Here is a 21,229-nt window from a genome sequence, read left to right as displayed (position 1 = left end):
AATATCCCCATGCCTGCAAGGCTGTTATTCTATTGGAATTTGGGAGTGGAACCGGAGGATTCCAAATTCCCAATGCCCAGAGTGCTGTAATTGCATGGTTTTGCTGGGAATTGGATAGTGCAAATGGCGGATACCATATTCCCAACACCATGAATGCTGTTTTTCCTAGGTTGTCGTGGGAATTTAAGTGGGCATATGGATGTTTTGAAAATCCCCATACCCGGAATGCAGCTATTCTATGGGAATTTGGAAGGGGAAGTGGAGGATTCTAAATTTCGCACACACAAAATGCCGTTCTTCCATTCGAGTTTGGTGGAAATTTGGGAGAGGAAGAGGAGGAGTTGAAATTAGCAATGAGTGAACTGCTCTTATTCCCTGGTTTTGTTGGGAATTTGGAAGGGGAAGTGGAGGATTCTAAATTTCGCACACACATAGTGTCATGATTTCGTTACAGGTTGATTGGAATTTGGGCGAGGAACTGGAGCATTCGAAATTCCCAACACATTAAATTCGTTATTTCATGGGAATTTGCAAGGGCAACATGAGGATTCAACCTTCCCAATGCCCAGAATGCCATTATTCCCTAAACATTTGGGAGGGAAATAGGCAGATTCCAAGTCCTCAGCTCCCAGAATGCTGTTATTCCATGGGAATTGGGGTATGGAACTAGATGAAACTCAATTCCCCATGCTTGGGTATGCGTTATTCCATGGGAATTTGGGAGACCGTATGGACGATTCAAAATTCCTGATAGCCGGAAGGCCGTTATTCTATGGGAATTTGGATGCGGAAATGGGGTATCCTAAATTCCTGATACTTGGAATGCCGCTATTGCATGGGAATTTGGTGGGATTTTGGGACAGCTTCTGGGGGGTTCCAAATTGCAGAAAAACCGAATGCAATGTTTCCATGGGAATTTGGGAGGGGAAGAGGATGATTCTCAGTTCGTGAAATCTGGAATGTTGTAATTCCATGGGAATGTGGTGGGAATCTGGGAGGCTGTATGGGGCATTCTCAGTTCCTCACACCTGGAATCCCATGATTCCATGGGAATTTTTTTCAGGAAGCTGGAGGATTCCCAATTCCTGACACTAGGGATGCTGTTGTTCCATCGGAATTTGAGTGGGGAACTGGAATATTTCAAATTGCAGACATCTGGAAAGTTGCTTTTCTTTGGGAATGTGGTGGGATTTGGGGTGGGTTTCTGGGGGATTGTTAATTCCCAACACGCAGAATGCCATTTTTCTATGGCGATTTGGGAGGATAACTGGAGGAGTCAAGATTCCCTGCACCAGCAATGCCATGATTCCATGGGAAATTGCGTGGAGAGCTGGCGGATAATAGATTCCTGATATCTGGAATTCTGTTATTCCTTGTGAATTTCCTGGGTATTTGGGAGGCTGTATGGGAGATTCTAAAGTGCCAACAGCCAGAATGCCATGATTCCATGGGAAATTCGAAGGGGAAGTGGAGGATGCTCAATTCCTGACACCTGGAATTCTGTTATTCCATGGCTGTTATGGTGCGGATTTGAAGGATTTGAAATACGTGACACCCGGAAGTGTCTTACTCCCTAGGGATCTGGGAGGGAAATGGGCAAATTCTCAATTCTCAATACCCAGAATGTCGTTATTCCATGGGCTTTTTGGAAGGGAACTCGAGGATTCCAATATCCCCATGCCTGCAAGGCTGTTATTCTATTGGAATTTGGGAGTGGAACCGGAGGATTCCAAATTCCCAATGCCCAGAGTGCTGTAATTGCATGGTTTTGCTGGGAATTGGATAGTGCAAATGGCGGATACCATATTCCCAACACCATGAATGCTGTTTTTCCGAGGTTGTCGTGGGAATTTAAGTGGGCATATGGATGTTTTGAAAATCCCCATACCCGGAATGCAGCAATTCTATGGGAATTTGGAAGGGGAAGTGGAGGATTCTAAATTTCGCACACACAAAATGCCGTTCTTCCATTCGAGTTTGGTGGAAATTTGGGAGAGGAAGAGGAGGAGTTGAAATTAGCAATGAGTGAACTGCTCTTATTCCCTGGTTTTGTTGGGAATTTGGAAGGGGAAGTGGAGGATTCTAAATTTCGCACACACATAGTGTCATGATTTCGTTACAGGTTGATTGGAATTTGGGCGAGGAACTGGAGCATTCGAAATTCCCAACACATTAAATTGGTTATTTCATGGGAATTTGCAAGGGCAACATGACGATTCAACCTTCCCAATGCCCAGAATGCCATTATTCCCTAAACATTTGGGAGGGAAATAGGCAGATTCCAAGTCCTCCGCTCCCAGAATGCTGTTATTCCATGGGAATTGGGGTATGGAACTAGATGAAACTCAATTCCCCATGCTTGGGTATGCGTTATTCCATGGGAATATGGGAGACCGTATGGACGATTCAAAATTCCTGATAGCCGGAAGGCCGTTATTCTATGGGAATTTGGATGCGGAAATGGGGTATCCTAAATTCCTGATACTTGGAATGCCGCTATTGCATGGGAATTTGGTGGGATTTTGGGACAGCTTCTGGGGGGTTCCAAATTGCAGAAAAACCGAATGCAATGTTTCCATGGGAATTTGGGAGGGGAAGAGGATGATTCTCAGTTCGTGAAATCTGGAATGTTGTTATTCCATGGGAATGTGGTGGGAATCTGGGAGGCTGTATGGGGCATTCTCAATTCCTCACACCTGGAATCCCATGATTCCATGGGAATTTTTTTCAGGAAGCTGGAGGATTCCCAATTCCTGACACTAGGGATGCTGTTGTTCCATCGGAATTTGAGTGGGGAACTGGAATATTTCAAATTGCAGACATCTGGAAAGTTGCTTTTCTTTGGGAATGTGGTGGGATTTGGGGTGGGTTTCTGGGGGATTGTTAATTCCCAACACGCAGAATGCCATTTTTCTATGGCGATTTGGGAGGATAACTGGAGGAGTCAAGATTCCCTGCACCAGCAATGCCATGATTCCATGGGAAATTGCGTGGAGAGCTGGCGGATAATAGATTCCTGATATCTGGAATTCTGTTATTCCTTGTGAATTTCCTGGGTATTTGGGAGGCTGTATGGGAGATTCTAAAGTGCCAACAGCCAGAATGCCATGATTCCATGGGAAATTCGAAGGGGAAGTGGAGGATGCTCAATTCCTGACACCTGGAATTCTGTTATTCCATGGCTGTTATGGTGCGGATTTGAAGGATTCGAAATACGTGACACCCGGAAGTGTCTTACTCCCTAGGGATCTGGGAGGGAAATGGGCAAATTGTCAATTCTCAATACCCAGAATGTCGTTATTCCATGGGCTTTTTGGAAGGGAACTCGAGGATTCCAATATCCCCATGCCTGCAAGGCTGTTATTCTATTGGAATTTGGGAGTGGAACCGGAGGATTCCAAATTCCCAATGCCCAGAGTGCTGTAATTGCATGGTTTTGCTGGGAATTGGATAGTGCAAATGGCGGATACCATATTCCCAACACCATGAATGCTGTTTTTCCTAGGTTGTCGTGGGAATTTAAGTGGGCATATGGATGTTTTGAAAATCCCCATACCCGGAATGCAGCTATTCTATGGGAATTTGGAAGGGGAAGTGGAGGATTCTAAATTTCGCACACACAAAATGCCGTTCTTCCATTCGAGTTTGGTGGAAATTTGGGAGAGGAAGAGGAGGAGTTGAAATTAGCAATGAGTGAACTGCTCTTATTCCCTGGTTTTGTTGGGAATTTGGAAGGGGAAGTGGAGGATTCTAAATTTCGCACACACATAGTGTCATGATTTCGTTACAGGTTGATTGGAATTTGGGCGAGGAACTGGAGCATTCGAAATTCCCAACACATTAAATTGGTTATTTCATGGGAATTTGCAAGGGCAACATGACGATTCAACCTTCCCAATGCCCAGAATGCCATTATTCCCTAAACATTTGGGAGGGAAATAGGCAGATTCCAAGTCCTCAGCTCCCAGAATGCTGTTATTCCATGGGAATTGGGGTATGGAACTAGATGAAACTCAATTCCCCATGCTTGGGTATGCGTTATTCCATGGGAATTTGGGAGACCGTATGGACGATTCAAAATTCCTGATAGCCGGAAGGCCGTTATTCTATGGGAATTTGGATGCGGAAATGGGGTATCCTAAATTCCTGATACTTGGAATGCCGCTATTGCATGGGAATTTGGTGGGATTTTGGGACAGCTTCTGGGGGGTTCCAAATTGCAGAAAAACCGAATGCAATGTTTCCATGGGAATTTGGGAGGGGAAGAGGATGATTCTCAGTTCGTGAAATCTGGAATGTTGTAATTCCATGGGAATGTGGTGGGAATCTGGGAGGCTGTATGGGGCATTCTCAGTTCCTCACACCTGGAATCCCATGATTCCATGGGAATTTTTTTCAGGAAGCTGGAGGATTCCCAATTCCTGACACTAGGGATGCTGTTGTTCCATCGGAATTTGAGTGGGGAACTGGAATATTTCAAATTGCAGACATCTGGAAAGTTGCTTTTCTTTGGGAATGTGGTGGGATTTGGGGTGGGTTTCTGGGGGATTGTTAATTCCCAACACGCAGAATGCCATTTTTCTATGGCGATTTGGGAGGATAACTGGAGGAGTCAAGATTCCCTGCACCAGCAATGCCATGATTCCATGGGAAATTGCGTGGAGAGCTGGCGGATAATAGATTCCTGATATCTGGAATTCTGTTATTCCTTGTGAATTTCCTGGGTATTTGGGAGGCTGTATGGGAGATTCTAAAGTGCCAACAGCCAGAATGACATGATTCCATGCGAAATTCGAAGGGGAAGTGGAGGATGCTCAATTCCTGACACCTGGAATTCTGTTATTCCATGGCTGTTATGGTGCGGATTTGAAGGATTTGAAATACGTGACACCCGGAAGTGTCTTACTCCCTAGGGATCTGGGAGGGAAATGGGCAAATTCTCAATTCTCAATACCCAGAATGTCGTTATTCCATGGGCTTTTTGGAAGGGAACTCGAGGATTCCAATATCCCCATGCCTGCAAGGCTGTTATTCTATTGGAATTTGGGAGTGGAACCGGAGGATTCCAAATTCCCAATGCCCAGAGTGCTGTAATTGCATGGTTTTGCTGGGAATTGGATAGTGCAAATGGCGGATACCATATTCCCAACACCATGAATGCTGTTTTTCCGAGGTTGTCGTGGGAATTTAAGTGGGCATATGGATGTTTTGAAAATCCCCATACCCGGAATGCAGCTATTCTATGGGAATTTGGAAGGGGAAGTGGAGGATTCTAAATTTGGCACACACAAAATGCCGTTCTTCCATTCGAGTTTGGTGGAAATTTGGGAGAGGAAGAGGAGGAGTTGAAATTAGCAATGAGTGAACTGCTCTTATTCCCTGGTTTTGTTGGGAATTTGGAAGGGGAAGTGGAGGATTCTAAATTTCGCACACACATAGTGTCATGATTTCGTTACAGGTTGATTGGAATTTGGGCGAGGAACTGGAGCATTCGAAATTCCCAACACATTAAATTGGTTATTTCATGGGAATTTGCAAGGGCAACATGACGATTCAACCTTCCCAATGCCCAGAATGCCATTATTCCCTAAACATTTGGGAGGGAAATAGGCAGATTCCAAGTCCTCCGCTCCCAGAATGCTGTTATTCCATGGGAATTGGGGTATGGAACTAGATGAAACTCAATTCCCCATGCTTGGGTATGCGTTATTCCATGGGAATTTGGGAGACCGTATGGACGATTCAAAATTCCTGATAGCCGGAAGGCCGTTATTCTATGGGAATTTGGATGCGGAAATGGGGTATCCTAAATTCCTGATACTTGGAATGCCGCTATTGCATGGGAATTTGGTGGGATTTTGGGACAGCTTCTGGGGGGTTCCAAATTGCAGAAAAACCGAATGCAATGTTTCCATGGGAATTTGGGAGGGGAAGAGGATGATTCTCAGTTCGTGAAATCTGGAATGTTGTTATTCCATGGGAATGTGGTGGGAATCTGGGAGGCTGTATGGGGCATTCTCAATTCCTCACACCTGGAATCCCATGATTCCATGGGAATTTTTTTCAGGAAGCTGGAGGATTCCCAATTCCTGACACTAGGGATGCTGTTGTTCCATCGGAATTTGAGTGGGGAACTGGAATATTTCAAATTGCAGACATCTGGAAAGTTGCTTTTCTTTGGGAATGTGGTGGGATTTGGGGTGGGTTTCTGGGGGATTGTTAATTCCCAACACGCAGAATGCCATTTTTCTATGGCGATTTGGGAGGATAACTGGAGGAGTCAAGATTCCCTGCACCAGCAATGCCATGATTCCATGGGAAATTGCGTGGAGAGCTGGCGGATAATAGATTCCTGATATCTGGAATTCTGTTATTCCTTGTGAATTTCCTGGGTATTTGGGAGGCTGTATGGGAGATTCTAAAGTGCCAACAGCCAGAATGCCATGATTCCATGGGAAATTCGAAGGGGAAGTGGAGGATGCTCAATTCCTGACACCTGGAATTCTGTTATTCCATGGCTGTTATGGTGCGGATTTGAAGGATTCGAAATACGTGACACCCGGAAGTGTCTTACTCCCTAGGGATCTGGGAGGGAAATGGGCAAATTGTCAATTCTCAATACCCAGAATGTCGTTATTCCATGGGCTTTTTGGAAGGGAACTCGAGGATTCCAATATCCCCATGCCTGCAAGGCTGTTATTCTATTGGAATTTGGGAGTGGAACCGGAGGATTCCAAATTCCCAATGCCCAGAGTGCTGTAATTGCATGGTTTTGCTGGGAATTGGATAGTGCAAATGGCGGATACCATATTCCCAACACCATGAATGCTGTTTTTCCTAGGTTGTCGTGGGAATTTAAGTGGGCATATGGATGTTTTGAAAATCCCCATACCCGGAATGCAGCAATTCTATGGGAATTTGGAAGGGGAAGTGGAGGATTCTAAATTTGGCACACACAAAATGCCGTTCTTCCATTCGAGTTTGGTGGAAATTTGGGAGAGGAAGAGGAGGAGTTGAAATTAGCAATGAGTGAACTGCTCTTATTCCCTGGTTTTGTTGGGAATTTGGAAGGGGAAGTGGAGGATTCTAAATTTCGCACACACATAGTGTCATGATTTCGTTACAGGTTGATTGGAATTTGGGCGAGGAACTGGAGCATTCGAAATTCCCAACACATTAAATTGGTTATTTCATGGGAATTTGCAAGGGCAACATGACGATTCAACCTTCCCAATGCCCAGAATGCCATTATTCCCTAAACATTTGGGAGGGAAATAGGCAGATTCCAAGTCCTCAGCTCCCAGAATGCTGTTATTCCATGGGAATTGGGGTATGGAACTAGATGAAACTCAATTCCCCATGCTTGGGTATGCGTTATTCCATGGGAATTTGGGAGACCGTATGGACGATTCAAAATTCCTGATAGCCGGAAGGCCGTTATTCTATGGGAATTTGGATGCGGAAATGGGGTATCCTAAATTCCTGATACTTGGAATGCCGCTATTGCATGGGAATTTGGTGGGATTTTGGGACAGCTTCTGGGGGGTTCCAAATTGCAGAAAAACCGAATGCAATGTTTCCATGGGAATTTGGGAGGGGAAGAGGATGATTCTCAGTTCCTGAAATCTGGAATGTTGTTATTCCATGGGAATGTGGTGGGAATCTGGGAGGCTGTATGGGGCATTCTCAGTTCCTCACACCTGGAATCCCATGATTCCATGGGAATTTTTTTCAGGAAGCTGGAGGATTCCCAATTCCTGACACTAGGGATGCTGTTGTTCCATCGGAATTTGAGTGGGGAACTGGAATATTTCAAATTGCAGACATCTGGAAAGTTGCTTTTCTTTGGGAATGTGGTGGGATTTGGGGTGGGTTTCTGGGGGATTGTTAATTCCCAACACGCAGAATGCCATTTTTCTATGGCGATTTGGGAGGATAACTGGAGGAGTCAAGATTCCCTGCACCAGCAATGCCATGATTCCATGGGAAATTGCGTGGAGAGCTGGCGGATAATAGATTCCTGATATCTGGAATTCTGTTATTCCTTGTGAATTTCCTGGGTATTTGGGAGGCTGTATGGGAGATTCTAAAGTGCCAACAGCCAGAATGCCATGATTCCATGGGAAATTCGAAGGGGAAGTGGAGGATGCTCAATTCCTGACACCTGGAATTCTGTTATTCCATGGCTGTTATGGTGCGGATTTGAAGGATTCGAAATACGTGACACCCGGAAGTGTCTTACTCCCTAGGGATCTGGGAGGGAAATGGGCAAATTGTCAATTCTCAATACCCAGAATGTCGTTATTCCATGGGCTTTTTGGAAGGGAACTCGAGGATTCCAATATCCCCATGCCTGCAAGGCTGTTATTCTATTGGAATTTGGGAGTGGAACCGGAGGATTCCAAATTCCCAATGCCCAGAGTGCTGTAATTGCATGGTTTTGCTGGGAATTGGATAGTGCAAATGGCGGATACCATATTCCCAACACCATGAATGCTGTTTTTCCGAGGTTGTCGTGGGAATTTAAGTGGGCATATGGATGTTTTGAAAATCCCCATACCCGGAATGCAGCAATTCTATGGGAATTTGGAAGGGGAAGTGGAGGATTCTAAATTTGGCACACACAAAATGCCGTTCTTCCATTCGAGTTTGGTGGAAATTTGGGAGAGGAAGAGGAGGAGTTGAAATTAGCAATGAGTGAACTGCTCTTATTCCCTGGTTTTGTTGGGAATTTGGAAGGGGAAGTGGAGGATTCTAAATTTCGCACACACATAGTGTCATGATTTCGTTACAGGTTGATTGGAATTTGGGCGAGGAACTGGAGCATTCGAAATTCCCAACACATTAAATTGGTTATTTCATGGGAATTTGCAAGGGCAACATGACGATTCAACCTTCCCAATGCCCAGAATGCCATTATTCCCTAAACATTTGGGAGGGAAATAGGCAGATTCCAAGTCCTCCGCTCCCAGAATGCTGTTATTCCATGGGAATTGGGGTATGGAACTAGATGAAACTCAATTCCCCATGCTTGGGTATGCGTTATTCCATGGGAATATGGGAGACCGTATGGACGATTCAAAATTCCTGATAGCCGGAAGGCCGTTATTCTATGGGAATTTGGATGCGGAAATGGGGTATCCTAAATTCCTGATACTTGGAATGCCGCTATTGCATGGGAATTTGGTGGGATTTTGGGACAGCTTCTGGGGGGTTCCAAATTGCAGAAAAACCGAATGCAATGTTTCCATGGGAATTTGGGAGGGGAAGAGGATGATTCTCAGTTCGTGAAATCTGGAATGTTGTTATTCCATGGGAATGTGGTGGGAATCTGGGAGGCTGTATGGGGCATTCTCAATTCCTCACACCTGGAATCCCATGATTCCATGGGAATTTTTTTCAGGAAGCTGGAGGATTCCCAATTCCTGACACTAGGGATGCTGTTGTTCCATCGGAATTTGAGTGGGGAACTGGAATATTTCAAAATGCAGACATCTGGAAAGTTGCTTTTCTTTGGGAATGTGGTGGGATTTGGGGTGGGTTTCTGGGGGATTGTTAATTCCCAACACGCAGAATGCCATTTTTCTATGGCGATTTGGGAGGATAACTGCAGGAGTCAAGATTCCCTGCACCAGCAATGCCATGATTCCATGGGAAATTGCGTGGAGAGCTGGCGGATAATAGATTCCTGATATCTGGAATTCTGTTATTCCTTGTGAATTTCCTGGGTATTTGGGAGGCTGTATGGGAGATTCTAAAGTGCCAACAGCCAGAATGACATGATTCCATGCGAAATTCGAAGGGGAAGTGGAGGATGCTCAATTCCTGACACCTGGAATTCTGTTATTCCATGGCTGTTATGGTGCGGATTTGAAGGATTCGAAATACGTGACACCCGGAAGTGTCTTACTCCCTAGGGATCTGGGAGGGAAATGGGCAAATTGTCAATTCTCAATACCCAGAATGTCGTTATTCCATGGGCTTTTTGGAAGGGAACTCGAGGATTCCAATATCCCCATGCCTGCAAGGCTGTTATTCTATTGGAATTTGGGAGTGGAACCGGAGGATTCCAAATTCCCAATGCCCAGAGTGCTGTAATTGCATGGTTTTGCTGGGAATTGGATAGTGCAAATGGCGGATACCATATTCCCAACACCATGAATGCTGTTTTTCCTAGGTTGTCGTGGGAATTTAAGTGGGCATATGGATGTTTTGAAAATCCCCATACCCGGAATGCAGCTATTCTATGGGAATTTGGAAGGGGAAGTGGAGGATTCTAAATTTGGCACACACAAAATGCCGTTCTTCCATTCGAGTTTGGTGGAAATTTGGGAGAGGAAGAGGAGGAGTTGAAATTAGCAATGAGTGAACTGCTCTTATTCCCTGGTTTTGTTGGGAATTTGGAAGGGGAAGTGGAGGATTCTAAATTTCGCACACACATAGTGTCATGATTTCGTTACAGGTTGATTGGAATTTGGGCGAGGAACTGGAGCATTCGAAATTCCCAACACATTAAATTGGTTATTTCATGGGAATTTGCAAGGGCAACATGACGATTCAACCTTCCCAATGCCCAGAATGCCATTATTCCCTAAACATTTGGGAGGGAAATAGGCAGATTCCAAGTCCTCAGCTCCCAGAATGCTGTTATTCCATGGGAATTGGGGTATGGAACTAGATGAAACTCAATTCCCCATGCTTGGGTATGCGTTATTCCATGGGAATTTGGGAGACCGTATGGACGATTCAAAATTCCTGATAGCCGGAAGGCCGTTATTCTATGGGAATTTGGATGCGGAAATGGGGTATCCTAAATTCCTGATACTTGGAATGCCGCTATTGCATGGGAATTTGGTGGGATTTTGGGACAGCTTCTGGGGGGTTCCAAATTGCAGAAAAACCGAATGCAATGTTTCCATGGGAATTTGGGAGGGGAAGAGGATGATTCTCAGTTCCTGAAATCTGGAATGTTGTTATTCCATGGGAATGTGGTGGGAATCTGGGAGGCTGTATGGGGCATTCTCAATTCCTCACACCTGGAATCCCATGATTCCATGGGAATTTTTTTCAGGAAGCTGGAGGATTCCCAATTCCTGACACTAGGGATGCTGTTGTTCCATCGGAATTTGAGTGGGGAACTGGAATATTTCAAATTGCAGACATCTGGAAAGTTGCTTTTCTTTGGGAATGTGGTGGGATTTGGGGTGGGTTTCTGGGGGATTGTTAATTCCCAACACGCAGAATGCCATTTTTCTATGGCGATTTGGGAGGATAACTGCAGGAGTCAAGATTCCCTGCACCAGCAATGCCATGATTCCATGGGAAATTGCGTGGAGAGCTGGCGGATAATAGATTCCTGATATCTGGAATTCTGTTATTCCTTGTGAATTTCCTGGGTATTTGGGAGGCTGTATGGGAGATTCTAAAGTGCCAACAGCCAGAATGCCATGATTCCATGGGAAATTCGAAGGGGAAGTGGAGGATGCTCAATTCCTGACAGCTGGAATTCTGTTATTCCATGGCTGTTATGGTGCGGATTTGAAGGATTCGAAATACGTGACACCCGGAAGTGTCTTACTCCCTAGGGATCTGGGAGGGAAATGGGCAAATTGTCAATTCTCAATACCCAGAATGTCGTTATTCCATGGGCTTTTTGGAAGGGAACTCGAGGATTCCAATATCCCCATGCCTGCAAGGCTGTTATTCTATTGGAATTTGGGAGTGGAACCGGAGGATTCCAAATTCCCAATGCCCAGAGTGCTGTAATTGCATGGTTTTGCTGGGAATTGGATAGTGCAAATGGCGGATACCATATTCCCAACACCATGAATGCTGTTTTTCCGAGGTTGTCGTGGGAATTTAAGTGGGCATATGGATGTTTTGAAAATCCCCATACCCGGAATGCAGCAATTCTATGGGAATTTGGAAGGGGAAGTGGAGGATTCTAAATTTGGCACACACAAAATGCCGTTCTTCCATTCGAGTTTGGTGGAAATTTGGGAGAGGAAGAGGAGGAGTTGAAATTAGCAATGAGTGAACTGCTCTTATTCCCTGGTTTTGTTGGGAATTTGGAAGGGGAAGTGGAGGATTCTAAATTTCGCACACACATAGTGTCATGATTTCGTTACAGGTTGATTGGAATTTGGGCGAGGAACTGGAGCATTCGAAATTCCCAACACATTAAATTGGTTATTTCATGGGAATTTGCAAGGGCAACATGACGATTCAACCTTCCCAATGCCCAGAATGCCATTATTCCCTAAACATTTGGGAGGGAAATAGGCAGCTTCCAAGTCCTCCGCTCCCAGAATGCTGTTATTCCATGGGAATTGGGGTATGGAACTAGATGAAACTCAATTCCCCATGCTTGGGTATGCGTTATTCCATGGGAATATGGGAGACCGTATGGACGATTCAAAATTCCTGATAGCCGGAAGGCCGTTATTCTATGGGAATTTGGATGCGGAAATGGGGTATCCTAAATTCCTGATACTTGGAATGCCGCTATTGCATGGGAATTTGGTGGGATTTTGGGACAGCTTCTGGGGGGTTCCAAATTGCAGAAAAACCGAATGCAATGTTTCCATGGGAATTTGGGAGGGGAAGAGGATGATTCTCAGTTCGTGAAATCTGGAATGTTGTTATTCCATGGGAATGTGGTGGGAATCTGGGAGGCTGTATGGGGCATTCTCAATTCCTCACACCTGGAATCCCATGATTCCATGGGAATTTTTTTCAGGAAGCTGGAGGATTCCCAATTCCTGACACTAGGGATGCTGTTGTTCCATCGGAATTTGAGTGGGGAACTGGAATATTTCAAATTGCAGACATCTGGAAAGTTGCTTTTCTTTGGGAATGTGGTGGGATTTGGGGTGGGTTTCTGGGGGATTGTTAATTCCCAACACGCAGAATGCCATTTTTCTATGGCGATTTGGGAGGATAACTGGAGGAGTCAAGATTCCCTGCACCAGCAATGCCATGATTCCATGGGAAATTGCGTGGAGAGCTGGCGGATAATAGATTCCTGATATCTGGAATTCTGTTATTCCTTGTGAATTTCCTGGGTATTTGGGAGGCTGTATGGGAGATTCTAAAGTGCCAACAGCCAGAATGCCATGATTCCATGGGAAATTCGAAGGGGAAGTGGAGGATGCTCAATTCCTGACACCTGGAATTCTGTTATTCCATGGCTGTTATGGTGCGGATTTGAAGGATTCGAAATACGTGACACCCGGAAGTGTCTTACTCCCTAGGGATCTGGGAGGGAAATGGGCAAATTGTCAATTCTCAATACCCAGAATGTCGTTATTCCATGGGCTTTTTGGAAGGGAACTCGAGGATTCCAATATCCCCATGCCTGCAAGGCTGTTATTCTATTGGAATTTGGGAGTGGAACCGGAGGATTCCAAATTCCCAATGCCCAGAGTGCTGTAATTGCATGGTTTTGCTGGGAATTGGATAGTGCAAATGGCGGATACCATATTCCCAACACCATGAATGCTGTTTTTCCTAGGTTGTCGTGGGAATTTAAGTGGGCATATGGATGTTTTGAAAATCCCCATACCCGGAATGCAGCTATTCTATGGGAATTTGGAAGGGGAAGTGGAGGATTCTAAATTTGGCACACACAAAATGCCGTTCTTCCATTCGAGTTTGGTGGAAATTTGGGAGAGGAAGAGGAGGAGTTGAAATTAGCAATGAGTGAACTGCTCTTATTCCCTGGTTTTGTTGGGAATTTGGAAGGGGAAGTGGAGGATTCTAAATTTCGCACACACATAGTGTCATGATTTCGTTACAGGTTGATTGGAATTTGGGCGAGGAACTGGAGCATTCGAAATTCCCAACACATTAAATTGGTTATTTCATGGGAATTTGCAAGGGCAACATGACGATTCAACCTTCCCAATGCCCAGAATGCCATTATTCCCTAAACATTTGGGAGGGAAATAGGCAGATTCCAAGTCCTCCGCTCCCAGAATGCTGTTATTCCATGGGAATTGGGGTATGGAACTAGATGAAACTCAATTCCCCATGCTTGGGTATGCGTTATTCCATGGGAATATGGGAGACCGTATGGACGATTCAAAATTCCTGATAGCCGGAAGGCCGTTATTCTATGGGAATTTGGATGCGGAAATGGGGTATCCTAAATTCCTGATACTTGGAATGCCGCTATTGCATGGGAATTTGGTGGGATTTTGGGACAGCTTCTGGGGGGTTCCAAATTGCAGAAAAACCGAATGCAATGTTTCCATGGGAATTTGGGAGGGGAAGAGGATGATTCTCAGTTCCTGAAATCTGGAATGTTGTTATTCCATGGGAATGTGGTGGGAATCTGGGAGGCTGTATGGGGCATTCTCAATTCCTCACACCTGGAATCCCATGATTCCATGGGAATTTTTTTCAGGAAGCTGGAGGATTCCCAATTCCTGACACTAGGGATGCTGTTGTTCCATCGGAATTTGAGTGGGGAACTGGAATATTTCAAATTGCAGACATCTGGAAAGTTGCTTTTCTTTGGGAATGTGGTGGGATTTGGGGTGGGTTTCTGGGGGATTGTTAATTCCCAACACGCAGAATGCCATTTTTCTATGGCGATTTGGGAGGATAACTGGAGGAGTCAAGATTCCCTGCACCAGCAATGCCATGATTCCATGGGAAATTGCGTGGAGAGCTGGCGGATAATAGATTCCTGATATCTGGAATTCTGTTATTCCTTGTGAATTTCCTGGGTATTTGGGAGGCTGTATGGGAGATTCTAAAGTGCCAACAGCCAGAATGACATGATTCCATGCGAAATTCGAAGGGGAAGTGGAGGATGCTCAATTCCTGACACCTGGAATTCTGTTATTCCATGGCTGTTATGGTGCGGATTTGAAGGATTTGAAATACGTGACACCCGGAAGTGTCTTACTCCCTAGGGATCTGGGAGGGAAATGGGCAAATTCTCAATTCTCAATACCCAGAATGTCGTTATTCCATGGGCTTTTTGGAAGGGAACTCGAGGATTCCAATATCCCCATGCCTGCAAGGCTGTTATTCTATTGGAATTTGGGAGTGGAACCGGAGGATTCCAAATTCCCAATGCCCAGAGTGCTGTAATTGCATGGTTTTGCTGGGAATTGGATAGTGCAAATGGCGGATACCATATTCCCAACACCATGAATGCTGTTTTTCCGAGGTTGTCGTGGGAATTTAAGTGGGCATATGGATGTTTTGAAAATCCCCATACCCGGAATGCAGCTATTCTATGGGAATTTGGAAGGGGAAGTGGAGGATTCTAAATTTGGCACACACAAAATGCCGTTCTTCCATTCGAGTTTGGTGGAAATTTGGGAGAGGAAGAGGAGGAGTTGAAATTAGCAATGAGTGAACTGCTCTTATTCCCTGGTTTTGTTGGGAATTTGGAAGGGGAAGTGGAGGATTCTAAATTTCGCACACACATAGTGTCATGATTTCGTTACAGGTTGATTGGAATTTGGGCGAGGAACTGGAGCATTCGAAATTCCCAACACATTAAATTGGTTATTTCATGGGAATTTGCAAGGGCAACATGACGATTCAACCTTCCCAATGCCCAGAATGCCATTATTCCCTAAACATTTGGGAGGGAAATAGGCAGATTCCAAGTCCTCCGCTCCCAGAATGCTGTTATTCCATGGGAATTGGGGTATGGAACTAGATGAAACTCAATTCCCCATGCTTGGGTATGCGTTATTCCATGGGAATTTGGGAGACCGTATGGACGATTCAAAATTCCTGATAGCCGGAAGGCCGTTATTCTATGGGAATTTGGATGCGGAAATGGGGTATCCTAAATTCCTGATACTTGGAATGCCGCTATTGCATGGGAATTTGGTGGGATTTTGGGACAGCTTCTGGGGGGTTCCAAATTGCAGAAAAACCGAATGCAATGTTTCCATGGGAATTTGGGAGGGGAAGAGGATGATTCTCAGTTCGTGAAATCTGGAATGTTGTTATTCCATGGGAATGTGGTGGGAATCTGGGAGGCTGTATGGGGCATTCTCAATTCCTCACACCTGGAATCCCATGATTCCATGGGAATTTTTTTCAGGAAGCTGGAGGATTCCCAATTCCTGACACTAGGGATGCTGTTGTTCCATCGGAATTTGAGTGGGGAACTGGAATATTTCAAATTGCAGACATCTGGAAAGTTGCTTTTCTTTGGGAATGTGGTGGGATTTGGGGTGGGTTTCTGGGGGATTGTTAATTCCCAACACGCAGAATGCCATTTTTCTATGGCGATTTGGGAGGATAACTGGAGGAGTCAAGATTCCCTGCACCAGCAATGCCATGATTCCATGGGAAATTGCGTGGAGAGCTGGCGGATAATAGATTCCTGATATCTGGAATTCTGTTATTCCTTGTGAATTTCCTGGGTATTTGGGAGGCTGTATGGGAGATTCTAAAGTGCCAACAGCCAGAATGCCATGATTCCATGGGAAATTCGAAGGGGAAGTGGAGGATGCTCAATTCCTGACACCTGGAATTCTGTTATTCCATGGCTGTTATGGTGCGGATTTGAAGGATTCGAAATACGTGACACCCGGAAGTGTCTTACTCCCTAGGGATCTGGGAGGGAAATGGGCAAATTGTCAATTCTCAATACCCAGAATGTCGTTATTCCATGGGCTTTTTGGAAGGGAACTCGAGGATTCCAATATCCCCATGCCTGCAAGGCTGTTATTCTATTGGAATTTGGGAGTGGAACCGGAGGATTCCAAATTCCCAATGCCCAGAGTGCTGTAATTGCATGGTTTTGCTGGGAATTGGATAGTGCAAATGGCGGATACCATATTCCCAACACCATGAATGCTGTTTTTCCTAGGTTGTCGTGGGAATTTAAGTGGGCATATGGATGTTTTGAAAATCCCCATACCCGGAATGCAGCAATTCTATGGGAATTTGGAAGGGGAAGTGGAGGATTCTAAATTTGGCACACACAAAATGCCGTTCTTCCATTCGAGTTTGGTGGAAATTTGGGAGAGGAAGAGGAGGAGTTGAAATTAGCAATGAGTGAACTGCTCTTATTCCCTGGTTTTGTTGGGAATTTGGAAGGGGAAGTGGAGGATTCTAAATTTCGCACACACATAGTGTCATGATTTCGTTACAGGTTGATTGGAATTTGGGCGAGGAACTGGAGCATTCGAAATTCCCAACACATTAAATTGGTTATTTCATGGGAATTTGCAAGGGCAACATGACGATTCAACCTTCCCAATGCCCAGAATGCCATTATTCCCTAAACATTTGGGAGGGAAATAGGCAGATTCCAAGTCCTCAGCTCCCAGAATGCTGTTATTCCATGGGAATTGGGGTATGGAACTAGATGAAACTCAATTCCCCATGCTTGGGTATGCGTTATTCCATGGGAATTTGGGAGACCGTATGGACGATTCAAAATTCCTGATAGCCGGAAGGCCGTTATTCTATGGGAATTTGGATGCGGAAATGGGGTATCCTAAATTCCTGATACTTGGAATGCCGCTATTGCATGGGAATTTGGTGGGATTTTGGGACAGCTTCTGGGGGGTTCCAAATTGCAGAAAAACCGAATGCAATGTTTCCATGGGAATTTGGGAGGGGAAGAGGATGATTCTCAGTTCCTGAAATCTGGAATGTTGTTATTCCATGGGAATGTGGTGGGAATCTGGGAGGCTGTATGGGGCATTCTCAGTTCCTCACACCTGGAATCCCATGATTCCATGGGAATTTTTTTCAGGAAGCTGGAGGATTCCCAATTCCTGACACTAGGGATGCTGTTGTTCCATCGGAATTTGAGTGGGGAACTGGAATATTTCAAATTGCAGACATCTGGAAAGTTGCTTTTCTTTGGGAATGTGGTGGGATTTGGGGTGGGTTTCTGGGGGATTGTTAATTCCCAACACGCAGAATGCCATTTTTCTATGGCGATTTGGGAGGATAACTGGAGGAGTCAAGATTCCCTGCACCAGCAATGCCATGATTCCATGGGAAATTGCGTGGAGAGCTGGCGGATAATAGATTCCTGATATCTGGAATTCTGTTATTCCTTGTGAATTTCCTGGGTATTTGGGAGGCTGTATGGGAGATTCTAAAGTGCCAACAGCCAGAATGCCATGATTCCATGGGAAATTCGAAGGGGAAGTGGAGGATGCTCAATTCCTGACACCTGGAATTCTGTTATTCCATGGCTGTTATGGTGCGGATTTGAAGGATTCGAAATACGTGACACCCGGAAGTGTCTTACTCCCTAGGGATCTGGGAGGGAAATGGGCAAATTGTCAATTCTCAATACCCAGAATGTCGTTATTCCATGGGCTTTTTGGAAGGGAACTCGAGGATTCCAATATCCCCATGCCTGCAAGGCTGTTATTCTATTGGAATTTGGGAGTGGAACCGGAGGATTCCAAATTCCCAATGCCCAGAGTGCTGTAATTGCATGGTTTTGCTGGGAATTGGATAGTGCAAATGGCGGATACCATATTCCCAACACCATGAATGCTGTTTTTCCGAGGTTGTCGTGGGAATTTAAGTGGGCATATGGATGTTTTGAAAATCCCCATACCCGGAATGCAGCAATTCTATGGGAATTTGGAAGGGGAAGTGGAGGATTCTAAATTTGGCACACACAAAATGCCGTTCTTCCATTCGAGTTTGGTGGAAATTTGGGAGAGGAAGAGGAGGAGTTGAAATTAGCAATGAGTGAACTGCTCTTATTCCCTGGTTTTGTTGGGAATTTGGAAGGGGAAGTGGAGGATTCTAAATTTCGCACACACATAGTGTCATGATTTCGTTACAGGTTGATTGGAATTTGGGCGAGGAACTGGAGCATTCGAAATTCCCAACACATTAAATTGGTTATTTCATGGGAATTTGCAAGGGCAACATGACGATTCAACCTTCCCAATGCCCAGAATGCCATTATTCCCTAAACATTTGGGAGGGAAATAGGCAGATTCCAAGTCCTCCGCTCCCAGAATGCTGTTATTCCATGGGAATTGGGGTATGGAACTAGATGAAACTCAATTCCCCATGCTTGGGTATGCGTTATTCCATGGGAATATGGGAGACCGTATGGACGATTCAAAATTCCTGATAGCCGGAAGGCCGTTATTCTATGGGAATTTGGATGCGGAAATGGGGTATCCTAAATTCCTGATACTTGGAATGCCGCTATTGCATGGGAATTTGGTGGGATTTTGGGACAGCTTCTGGGGGGTTCCAAATTGCGGAAAAACCGAATGCAATGTTTCCATGGGAATTTGGGAGGGGAAGAGGATGATTCTCAGTTCGTGAAATCTGGAATGTTGTTATTCCATGGGAATGTGGTGGGAATCTGGGAGGCTGTATGGGGCATTCTCAATTCCTCACACCTGGAATCCCATGATTCCATGGGAATTTTTTTCAGGAAGCTGGAGGATTCCCAATTCCTGACACTAGGGATGCTGTTGTTCCATCGGAATTTGAGTGGGGAACTGGAATATTTCAAAATGCAGACATCTGGAAAGTTGCTTTTCTTTGGGAATGTGGTGGGATTTGGGGTGGGTTTCTGGGGGATTGTTAATTCCCAACACGCAGAATGCCATTTTTCTATGGCGATTTGGGAGGATAACTGCAGGAGTCAAGATTCCCTGCACCAGCAATGCCATGATTCCATGGGAAATTGCGTGGAGAGCTGGCGGATAATAGATTCCTGATATCTGGAATTCTGTTATTCCTTGTGAATTTCCTGGGTATTTGGGAGGCTGTATGGGAGATTCTAAAGTGCCAACAGCCAGAATGACATGATTCCATGCGAAATTCGAAGGGGAAGTGGAGGATGCTCAATTCCTGACACCTGGAATTCTGTTATTCCATGGCTGTTATGGTGCGGATTTGAAGGATTCGAAATACGTGACACCCGGAAGTGTCTTACTCCCTAGGGATCTGGGAGGGAAATGGGCAAATTGTCAATTCTCAATACCCAGAATGTCGTTATTCCATGGGCTTTTTGGAAGGGAACTCGAGGATTCCAATATCCCCATGCCTGCAAGGCTGTTATTCTATTGGAATTTGGGAGTGGAACCGGAGGATTCCAAATTCCCAATGCCCAGAGTGCTGTAATTGCATGGTTTTGCTGGGAATTGGATAGTGCAAATGGCGGATACCATATTCCCAACACCATGAATGCTGTTTTTCCTAGGTTGTCGTGGGAATTTAAGTGGGCATATGGATGTTTTGAAAATCCCCATACCCGGAATGCAGCTATTCTATGGGAATTTGGAAGGGGAAGTGGAGGATTCTAAATTTGGCACACACAAAATGCCGTTCTTCCATTCGAGTTTGGTGGAAATTTGGGAGAGGAAGAGGAGGAGTTGAAATTAGCAATGAGTGAACTGCTCTTATTCCCTGGTTTTGTTGGGAATTTGGAAGGGGAAGTGGAGGATTCTAAATTTCGCACACACATAGTGTCATGATTTCGTTACAGGTTGATTGGAATTTGGGCGAGGAACTGGAGCATTCGAAATTCCCAACACATTAAATTGGTTATTTCATGGGAATTTGCAAGGGCAACATGACGATTCAACCTTCCCAATGCCCAGAATGCCATTATTCCCTAAACATTTGGGAGGGAAATAGGCAGATTCCAAGTCCTCAGCTCCCAGAATGCTGTTATTCCATGGGAATTGGGGTATGGAACTAGATGAAACTCAATTCCCCATGCTTGGGTATGCGTTATTCCATGGGAATTTGGGAGACCGTATGGACGATTCAAAATTCCTGATAGCCGGAAGGCCGTTATTCTATGGGAATTTGGATGCGGAAATGGGGTATCCTAAATTCCTGATACTTGGAATGCCGCTATTGCATGGGAATTTGGTGGGATTTTGGGACAGCTTCTGGGGGGTTCCAAATTGCAGAAAAACCGAATGCAATGTTTCCATGGGAATTTGGGAGGGGAAGAGGATGATTCTCAGTTCCTGAAATCTGGAATGTTGTTATTCCATGGGAATGTGGTGGGAATCTGGGAGGCTGTATGGGGCATTCTCAATTCCTCACACCTGGAATCCCATGATTCCATGGGAATTTTTTTCAGGAAGCTGGAGGATTCCCAATTCCTGACACTAGGGATGCTGTTGTTCCATCGGAATTTGAGTGGGGAACTGGAATATTTCAAATTGCAGACATCTGGAAAGTTGCTTTTCTTTGGGAATGTGGTGGGATTTGGGGTGGGTTTCTGGGGGAT

The sequence above is a fragment of the Sturnus vulgaris genome, chromosome 7 (genome assembly GCF_052056855.1).
Source record: "Sturnus vulgaris isolate bStuVul1 chromosome 7, bStuVul1.hap1, whole genome shotgun sequence".
Taxonomy (NCBI): domain Eukaryota; kingdom Metazoa; phylum Chordata; class Aves; order Passeriformes; family Sturnidae; genus Sturnus; species Sturnus vulgaris.
This window is presented reverse-complemented; position numbering follows the sequence as displayed.